Raw genomic sequence first — 9763 nt, forward strand, 5'->3', positions numbered from 1 at the left:
TTCCATTCAAATGATTTATGAAAAAGGGAAAACTGCAGAATCAATTGTTGCCAGGAGGAGGAGAATAGAGAGATGAATAGGTGGAGTGCAGAGAATTTGGGGAGGCAGTGGAAATACTCTGTGTGGTAGTATAATGCCATTATACATTTGTCCAAACCCATAAAATATACATCACCAAGAGTGAACCATATGTAAACTATGGACTTTAGATGATAGTGATGTGTCAATGAAGGCTCATCGTTTGTAACAAATGTACCATCTGGTATGTGATCTCAATAATGGGGGGGTTGTGCATAAGTGGGGGTTGGGGATATATGGGAAATCTCTGTACCTTCCTCTCAATTTTACTGTGAGCCTAAAAGTGCTCTAAAATACAAATACTTTAAAAAGAAAAGTCCCTGTGCACATGGCCAAGAAACTTCCCCAGTATATCAGGCCAAGTCGCCTGACTCCTTTAACATATTCAACCAGCCCTAACCCCTCAGCTAAGCCCCTTTGATAACTTTTCATGCCCTTTTGACTTACCCAGTTTATTTATATCTGGGTATGTCTATTTAAGGGCGGGGGGAAGCCCAACAGGGTATTTTTTCTTAATACTTCTTTGGACTTCTCAGATGGCCAGCAACTTTCCAAGATTCTGGCCCAGTCCCTAAAACCTCCAGATTCTTTTAGACTAGTGTCTATTCGTTAACTCTTCAGAAGCCAGAGGAAAAAATAAAAGCAACAGCTGGTCACTAGTGAGTTAATCACTCTCAGGGAGTTCAGGCTGTAAACCTTTAAGATCTACAGTTTTAGATGTTTTTGTTTTGTTTTTTTCAAGTTGCCGGTCATTAGAATGATCACAGGAAGAGCCTTCCCTCCCTCCTCACCTTCCTCTCCACCCACCCCCTCCTTGTTTCCTTACTCCAAACCAACTTCATTAAGCACACCACATGAAAAGGCTTCATTCTTAGAGATCCTATTAAAATGCCTTTTTTTTTTTTTTTTTTTTTTTTGGCAGAAAATTTCCTCTCCTACTGCCTTAAATGTGAGCTAGTTGACCTGAAAAGCAGCAGCTGTTCTATGACCTGACAGTTTTATGGCTGTTGAGTTCCCGCTAAAAGCCTGGCCTTCCAATGTCTGTCAGGGGCACTGCTAGCAGCAGGGTCATGCAAAACCCTATAGCACCCAGCTCTCGGCTGAAAGATGAATGCAATGCTGAACAAATCCTCTATCATAACCTGGGGAAATGACACCTCTAGGGCAACTGGCATTGAGTTTTCCCCCTATGGGACTCTGGCAACAGAGACCTTGCTCCCATCTGCCTGTTCCCTTCTCTTCCACTAACATCTGAGCAACACATGAGACCCAAGAACTCTGAGTTCCAGAGTTGTCCCTACTGCTATCAGTCATGAGCAGATCAGTCTCTCAAACATCTTTTTTTTTCCCCCCATTTTGAATCTGGAGAGAGTAGTTCTAAAACTTTCCATGATAGAATTCTGTAATTCTGCTTCTGAGATTCCCAGCCCCTGGGCACTGGGGATTCATAGCAGCCAACTTACTAACTTGAATTAAACAAACTGTCCTGATTGCACTGTTTATCAGTGACAGCCAAGAAACCCGGCTTTTGCCCTGGCTGTTTGGGAAGGGGAAAGGTCAAAGGGCAATTGCTGAGAGCACACTGCATTTTAGTGGTCACAGAGCACATCCCACAGGTTTCCTTTACTAGGTCACTGTGGTAATGTGACCTTGGGGCCCCATCCGGGATGCACCAAAATCACATGCATTAATTTTATCGTAAAATCAATGTATATCATTAACGTGGATTTTCCCTATAGGGGCCATTGTGGTAACTTAGGAAGAAAGAACTTGTAAGAGGGGGAAGGAGCAACTCAACTGAATGGATGGGCCTCTGCTCTCTTCCCTGGAGTGCTTACAATGGTTGCACTTCAAAAACAACACTGTCAAGTGAAAATGCACCCTTGGGAGGTGGTTCAGGGACTCACTCGCTCATTAGCATCCACTGACAAGAAACTTTTTAGCCTGAAACACGAGATATTAAGAAGACAGGACAGCTGCCCTAGGATATGTAAAGAGAGAGAAAACTCATTCGTATTCACCAGAGGCAGGGCTACCAGTAAAGGGGGCAGTCAGATTGATTTTTGTTTTCCTCAACCCATAGAGAACTTTCAAACTCCTGAAATTAACCAGCAATTGAACGGGCTGCCACATAAAGTACTGAGCACCACTTCCTTCAAGGTATTCAGACTCATAGACTGGATGCCCAAAGACTGGGTGGCCATCCGGTCAAATTGGGAACATTGTTTGAAGTTCAGAGCTACGTGGCAATTCAGATGGATGATATTTTAGAAAGGCTTTTTATTTGAAAATAATTTCACACTCAAAAAAGATTGCTTGTGTGTCCGAAGTCTGAATGGGTCTTACTGGGACAAACCCTAGGTGTCATGAGGGCTGCATTCCTTTCTGAAGACTCTAAGAGAGAACTGTTCCCAGTTGTCCAAGGTTACCTCTGTTTCTTGGCTTGTGACTCCCTTTCTCCACTTGCAAAGCCACCAATGACAGGTTGAGCTCTTTTCATGATGCAGGTCTCTGATCTTTCTCCCATTGTGATCTCTCTCTAACCAAAGCTAGGAATATTCATTTTTAAAGATCCACGTCATTAAATTGGATCCACCCAATAAACTAGGAGAAAGACCCAAGTCTTTAAATTTTAAAAAGTCCCCCTGAGCTAGAGGAAAAGTTAATAAAGAGAGATGCAGACAGACTTAGATAGTTTAGCCAGGTGCAGTGGTACATGCTTATGATCCCAGAGGCTGGGGAGGCTGAGGCAGGAGGATCATGAGTTTAAAGCCATCCTCAGCAATTTTGCAAGGCCCTAAATAAAATATTAAGAAATAAATAAATAAAAGGGATGAGAATGTGGCTCAGTAGTTAAGCACCCCTGGATTCAATCCCCTGTACCCAAAAAAAGTGATTTAGATAGTTTGATGAAACTTCTTAGTTTTAAATGTGAGAAAAGAAAAAAAAAATCAATAAACCAGATCAGATTGCATTTTTGGTACCTAAGAACACAGAGACATGGCCATTCTCCCATCTCATGAGGCCAGACTCAACTCCGAACAGAGGTAACTTCACCATTTATATTGAGTGAGGTTTGGAGGTGACAAACTGGTTGCAAGTTGAGAAAAAGGCAGGGAGGGGGACTTGGAGGATTTGTCTTTATGACATGTCAATATAGTAGTCAACAGTCCCAATGTCTTGGGTCAACATGCCCCATTTCATTTATAGTAAAAGCCAGGCTAAAGGCTTTTCCATGACTCATACCATTCTACATGATCTAAACCCTGCTCCACATCTCTCTCCAAGTCATCCCGGAGCCCTTTCTGTTTAGGCAATCCACACCAGCCACATGACCTCCTGCTGTCTCCTGACCACAAAGCCTTTACACTGTTCTTCCCATAGGTACCATCTTGTTCTCTTCTTTTCCCTCTGTAGGTCTTCATGTAAGGGATTCTTTCTCACATAAAGGCAGTAAGGCCTTTCCTGCTCTGGTCACCCCACTTAAAGTTCTTCTGCCTCACAATCCTAATCGTTCATATCCAACACTATTTTGCTAGAAAATGTGTCATTTCTAATACACTAATACAATTTATTTGTGTATTATCTGTCCACTCCCCATCCACATTAGAGTATAAGATCCTCAAGGGCAGATGTTTTGTCTACTTTGTTTACAGAAATATTGAATATTTGGAAAAAGTACCCAGTGTGTGTCCTCAGCACCTATGTGTGAAAGGAATTTATGAATGCATGAATAAATGAAGGGCAAACACTAATTTTACTTAAAGTGTGGGGCGGGGTCTGGGTGGGTAGGTGGCTTATAGGGAATGACATGGTGGTGAGATAGTAAAAGTCCCCAAGCTGCCTCTTGATTCTTTCACTACTACAGGATGTGTGTAGGACAGAGACCCCCAAGAGGGGAAGGGGAAGTGAGAGAGAGAGAATGCTGTAGGGAGGAGAGAGGAGGAGCAGGGAAGGGAAGAATGGGAGTGGAGGAAGAGACTTAGCTGGTGCTGTGGTTTGGACGAGTGCTTCCCCAAGGGTCTGTGTTGAAGGCTGGTTGCCCGGGGTGGCAGTACTGGGAGGTACTGTGGACCTAAGAGGCAAACCTCTGAAAGGAACCGTGGGACTCTGGCCTGTCTTCTTTCTCTATACTTCCTAGCTGGAGATGTCAGTGGATTGCTCCACTGGACACTCCTGCCATGCTGTGTGCCACCATCACAAGAGGACCAAACCAACAAGCTGCCTGATTTTGGACCTGAACCTCCAAAACAATAAACCAGTGTTAATCTCACTTTATTTCATATGTAGCTTATCTCGGGTATTTCATTAGAGTGATGGGAAGCTGAGCAATACATCTGACACCAGAAATATAAATGCCAACGGATAAAAGCAGCCACATTGTAACATCCTTTAGGTCTTAGTGTTTAACCCCTAGTAAAGTAACGATTCAAACAAGTATTATGCTCCTCAATACCTAACCCTTTATAAATGAGTTCTATGAAGAATCATGCCCTAAAGCAATTCTAAATATCCTACCAGCTCTCTTCCCAGTTTTCTTCCCCTAGGGAGAAGGAACAGATTTGGAGACCAACACAGAGCTGCAAACCACTTTGACTTTGTGCTCTATTATACAAACTCAAGAGCTCAGAAAGTTTGAGCCTTTTTCAGGGGAGAATTATTTCCCCTCTCCTGGTTTCATGAGGATGGAGGGAAGTAAATGCAAGGCAATTTCCCAATCTTTTATAGAGCAGTGATGGGGGATAGCCTCTCGTTTCTCTTTTGAAATCAGAAAAAATTGTGTTATGATTTGGATGTGAAGTGTCCACCCAAATCTCCTGTGTTAATGCAGGAATTTTCAGAGGTGAAATGGTTATGAGAGTTGTATCCTAATCAGTCCCTCCTAGTTTGAACAGACTAATTGGGTGGTAACCATAAGGCAGGTGGGGTGTGGCTGGAGGAAGTGGGTCACTGGGAGCCAGCCCTGGAAGAGTGCTTCTTCCCCACAGCCCCTTCCCCTTCCTCTCTGTGCTTCCTGACCAGCAAGAATGGAGCAGTGCTCCTCCTCTGTACCTCCCGCCATGTTGTTCTGCTTCATGATGGGCCCAAAGTAAAGGAATTGGCCCACCATAGGCTAAATTTCTGAAACTGTGAGCCCAAATGAACTTTCTCTCCTCTAAGTTGCTGTTGTCGGGTATTTTGGTCACAATAATGCAAAACTGACTAAAAAGAGGTTCGAATATTTTTCTAATTTAAAGTTTTCATATAGTAGAGTTTAAAATGAGTATATATATGTATATATATATATATATACACTATATATATATAGTATATATATATATATACATATATGTAGTTCTAAATATTAAATATTTATGTATTTAGCTCAGACCATAGGTTCCTGGTTAGTTTCTCCTCTTGGAAGTCTTATGGATATTTTAAATCCGACACTCCAAAATGGAACCAATCTTTTGTTTTAAACTTGCTCCTGCTCTAGTCTGCTGTCTCTCAAATGGTAGGAACTTTGTCTCCTTCCCTTGTCACGCCACTCAGACGCCCTCCTATAGCAACTCCTTCAGGATTTCCCTTCAAAATTTGTGCAGAATGTGATCTGTTCTCATAATGTCCACAGCTGCCACTCTGGTCAGCGTGTCATCATCTGCCTCCTAGACTATTGCAATGGCCCTTTCACTAATCCCCAGAGCCTTGGTACCCACAGTGTTCTCATCACTACAGTCAACACAATGCTTTCAAAATGTGTAAAAAGTCCTATGACTCTGCCTGGACTCTCCAGAGGCTTCCCAGCTCCCTTAGAAGTAATTACCACAGTTCTTACAATGGCTTCCTTGACCCCAATGTTCTGGACACTCGCCCAGCCCCGTCACCCTCTGACCTCATCCCTACTAATTTCTCTCCTCCTCCCTTTGCTCCAGCCATACTGGCTTCCTTTTCTTCCTTGAACATACCATATACACTGACCCACATCAGTCTTTGCACTTGTTTCCTCTGCCTGAGACACTCTTCTCTTTGACATCACATAACTTTCTCTGTCATCTCCTCCAAGTCTTTGTTCTAAATTAACTTTATCAGTAATGACTTCCCCACCACCCAGTTCATAATTACAACTCATGCCCATCCCAGAACCCATTCTATTCTCTATATTTTCATAACAATAATCATCATGCATTTTGCACATAATTTGTTAATTGTTTCCTGATCCGGTCCCATTCGTTAGACATGAGATCCATGAAGTTTTAAAAAAAAATATATTTCCCTGTATCATTCACTGTGTATTCATTCCCATTACTTGGAACAAGGTCTGATATATTGAGGGATCTCATTAAATATTTGTTCAATTGAATAAATAAATAAAAGTCTATTTCTTTGATAGGTCAAATAACCATGGTAGAGAATTTGCCTAGCCTATGCACAAGGCCCTGGGTTTGATCCCCAGGATGATTTTAGAAAGGATCATTTAGTTGACTTAGATAAACTAAGACCGACAGCATTTCACAGTCTCTCTTACACATTGCGCTCCAGGGTTTTTAGAGGTGGGGCCAGCAATTTCAAGGCCTTTCTCTCACATGTGTTTGAGACATTCTCAGGGAGATGCCAGTGCCTCTTTGGAGCCATTAGCAGCAAGACATGGACTTAGGATGGCCCTGTGAGTGTCTGGACTCCCTGGAAGAAGCCATTCTGTCAACTAACTTTGGGAACCAGTGAAAACAAAGAAGTAAGTCCCATTGTGTATGATATGCTATCACCATGTTGTCATTTCCTGAGCTACATTCTGTTCTTCTTAACAGTGGCTGCATTGCCAATTTTCAATTCAAAAGAACATTACAAGGGGAAAAAAAATCTGAATCTTTATGTAGCATTTCCTAGAGTAATAAACACAGGATTTCCTGCATCTGAAATGACTTCAACAAATTATGTGTTCCGTCAAATGGACCTGGTAACAAATTTGGACTCTGTTCCTGTAGGTACGGATAAGCTTGCTGATTGAAATCTCCTCCTCCAGCTGAGCAAGGTTTTTTGTTTTTGTTTTTGTTTTTTTTACAGCTATCCAGTCCTACTAAGGCCATGAGCCACAGGGATGAGTTCTCATTTCAAGCTGATTTCTTCATGGCCTTCATATCTTATGTGTTTGCATCTTGTCTTCCTACACTGAATACACAACCTCTAAATGACAGAATCATCCTTTTTATCCAAGAGCTCAGGGTAGCTGAGAGTAGCAGCTCATGCCTGTAATCCCAGCGGCTTGGGAGGCTGAGACAGGAGGATCTCAAATTCAAAGCCATCCTCAACAAAAGAGAGGTGGAGAGAGAGAGAGAGAGAGAGAGAGAGAGAGAGAGAGAGAGAGAGAGAGGGAGAGAAAGGGAGGGAGGTTCAGCAATTCAGTGAGACCCTGTCCCCAAATAAAATACAAAATAAGTCTGGGGATGTGGCTCAGTGGTTGAGTGTCCCTGAGTTCAATCCCCGGTACCCCCCCCCCGCCCACGTAGGTAGACAGTTAACAAATGCTTTTGAGTCATTCATCTTAGAAACACTAAGATGAGATACCTCCGGAGGGATGACTCTGAGGTTTTGAGTGCTGGCATTTGTTTCTGGGAGGGAAAGATAAACGTCCCAGCTGACCATCTCAACAGGAAGGAAGTATGTTCTGATGACCCGGGGACAGGAATCTCCCCCTCTCAAATATTACTCTGGTCGCACCAGGATAATTTGTAAATCGAAATTAGAAACGGTTCCTTTCCCCATTTCCCTTTCCTAATAAAGTGCTCATGATGAACTAAGTAAGTGGCGTCCCCTCTCCAGACTTCATTCACTCTTTGTTTTAAAATCCTTCTTTAGCAAGTTGCCTCCGGAAGCCTGTGGTTTCATAATACCCAGTACACGTTGTTGGCCTGAAACTCATTTGTACTTTTAGTCACTGCATGATGTACCAGAGTCATAGCAACTGCCTCACTTTGCGAAAGAACACAAGATAGACAGGATATAATCAAAATTCTACAGAAATATGGTATTTTATGCCATTATGTGGAAATCACCAGGGAGGAAACTTTTTCAGGAAAAGCCAGGGTAAATCTTCAGAGTGAGCATTTGTAAGGTTTCTTTCTACAATGTTGCCTAGTTGCTGTCAGATATAAACACCAGCTACATACCTGGACAGGATCCCTATGACCTGTCTTTGGATTCAGGGAACACAAATCCGTAGTTTCAGTGCATTGCCACTATTTATTTTGTTAGTCTCTTGAATTGGTTGTTGAGAATCCAAAAATATCTATCTGTTTATCATGTCTCCAAGGTTTAATGAGTTTATAAAAATGAACTCACTAAAATATGGCCATATAAATTTCCATAATTAACATTTGAGAGGGAATTCCCGTTCAGAACACTAACAATAACTACCATTTACTAAGGCCAGACACTGTAAAAAGCATTTCCCATGTAACAATCTGAAAAGAAATGCAATGAAATATTTTTGCTTTTATTTTACAGATGAGAAAACTAAATCTCAGGAAAATAAGAAATGTAACCAAAGTCACATAGAATTCACCCAGAATCCAACCAAAAACTCTAGGCTCTTAATAAACATTCAACAAGAAGAAATCTCAAAAGATACTGTCATTATCCTCCTAATTTTTTGTCTTCCATGTTGGTGGTATTGTCAAGTTTACACTTGGAAATGAGCACAGAATCTGTAGCTCATTCTCTGGAACCAAGACATCACTTTGATTTGCACCTGGAAATTCTTTAATAATGCAATAGTAGAACAACAGAATAGTCACAGAATCCTGGGGTCAGAGGGGACCTCAAGGCATGTTAGTGGACATATGCTGTTTTAATTTCCTGACACGGATTTCCTCTTTGGTCATCCATCCTCCCCCTCACCAGATGGTCAATCAAAATGTCCCCAGATCAAGAACACACATGTGTCCCAGACAAGGCAATCAAAGCTGAGTATCACCAAATCCAGTCCTGATGACAAGAAAGACAGCTCTTTTAGACCCATCTAAATAGGACTCAACAGATTCCCTGGATCTGCTTTACTTTCTGAAGCTTAGTTCTTCAGTTTTCCTTCCCAACAGGAAGTCAGATTCTGTTGCTTACAAATGAAGAATTCTAATTGATGCGAATTTTTAATCTGGGATCTTTATGAGGCTCAGGAGCCAGACAAGTTAGTTTCTAGCCCTTTATTTCTGGTGAAGCACAAAGGACTCTGTTTGAACCAAAGATCTTGTCATTAAAATAAAACATGAGATAGCTCTAGTCCAGCAAGAACTCTAAGTCCTCATTAGCTCAAGTTATGACCATCCATACCAGTTCTTAGAGCTTTTCATTTAGTTTTGCATACTAATATTTTGGAATCTAATTAAAATGCAAGAATGAGGAGGTGGCATCTAAAAGTTCTCTTAAGTTGCACAACAATTTGTACCCAATCAAGAGAGAGACTTGGAGACAACTGCTATCCCAATTCACTCCCTGCTGATCATTTTTTTTTCAAACCTCTTTTTTGTGTTCCAAAGCACATCTGAACTTTCCTTTAAACAACTTATTATTAACACCAAGTTCAAATGGACAATGGCACATTTTTTCTGCACATATTCAATATTAGTCATTTTTATAGTTTTCTGTTCCATGTCTGTCAAAGGAGGTTTCTTCAATATGAATTTAGAAAATTTTAGCAGACCAGCTAAATCTA

The sequence above is a fragment of the Spermophilus citellus genome, assembly GCF_964194105.1.
Source record: "Spermophilus citellus genome assembly, chromosome: 4".
NCBI lineage: Eukaryota > Metazoa > Chordata > Mammalia > Rodentia > Sciuridae > Spermophilus > Spermophilus citellus.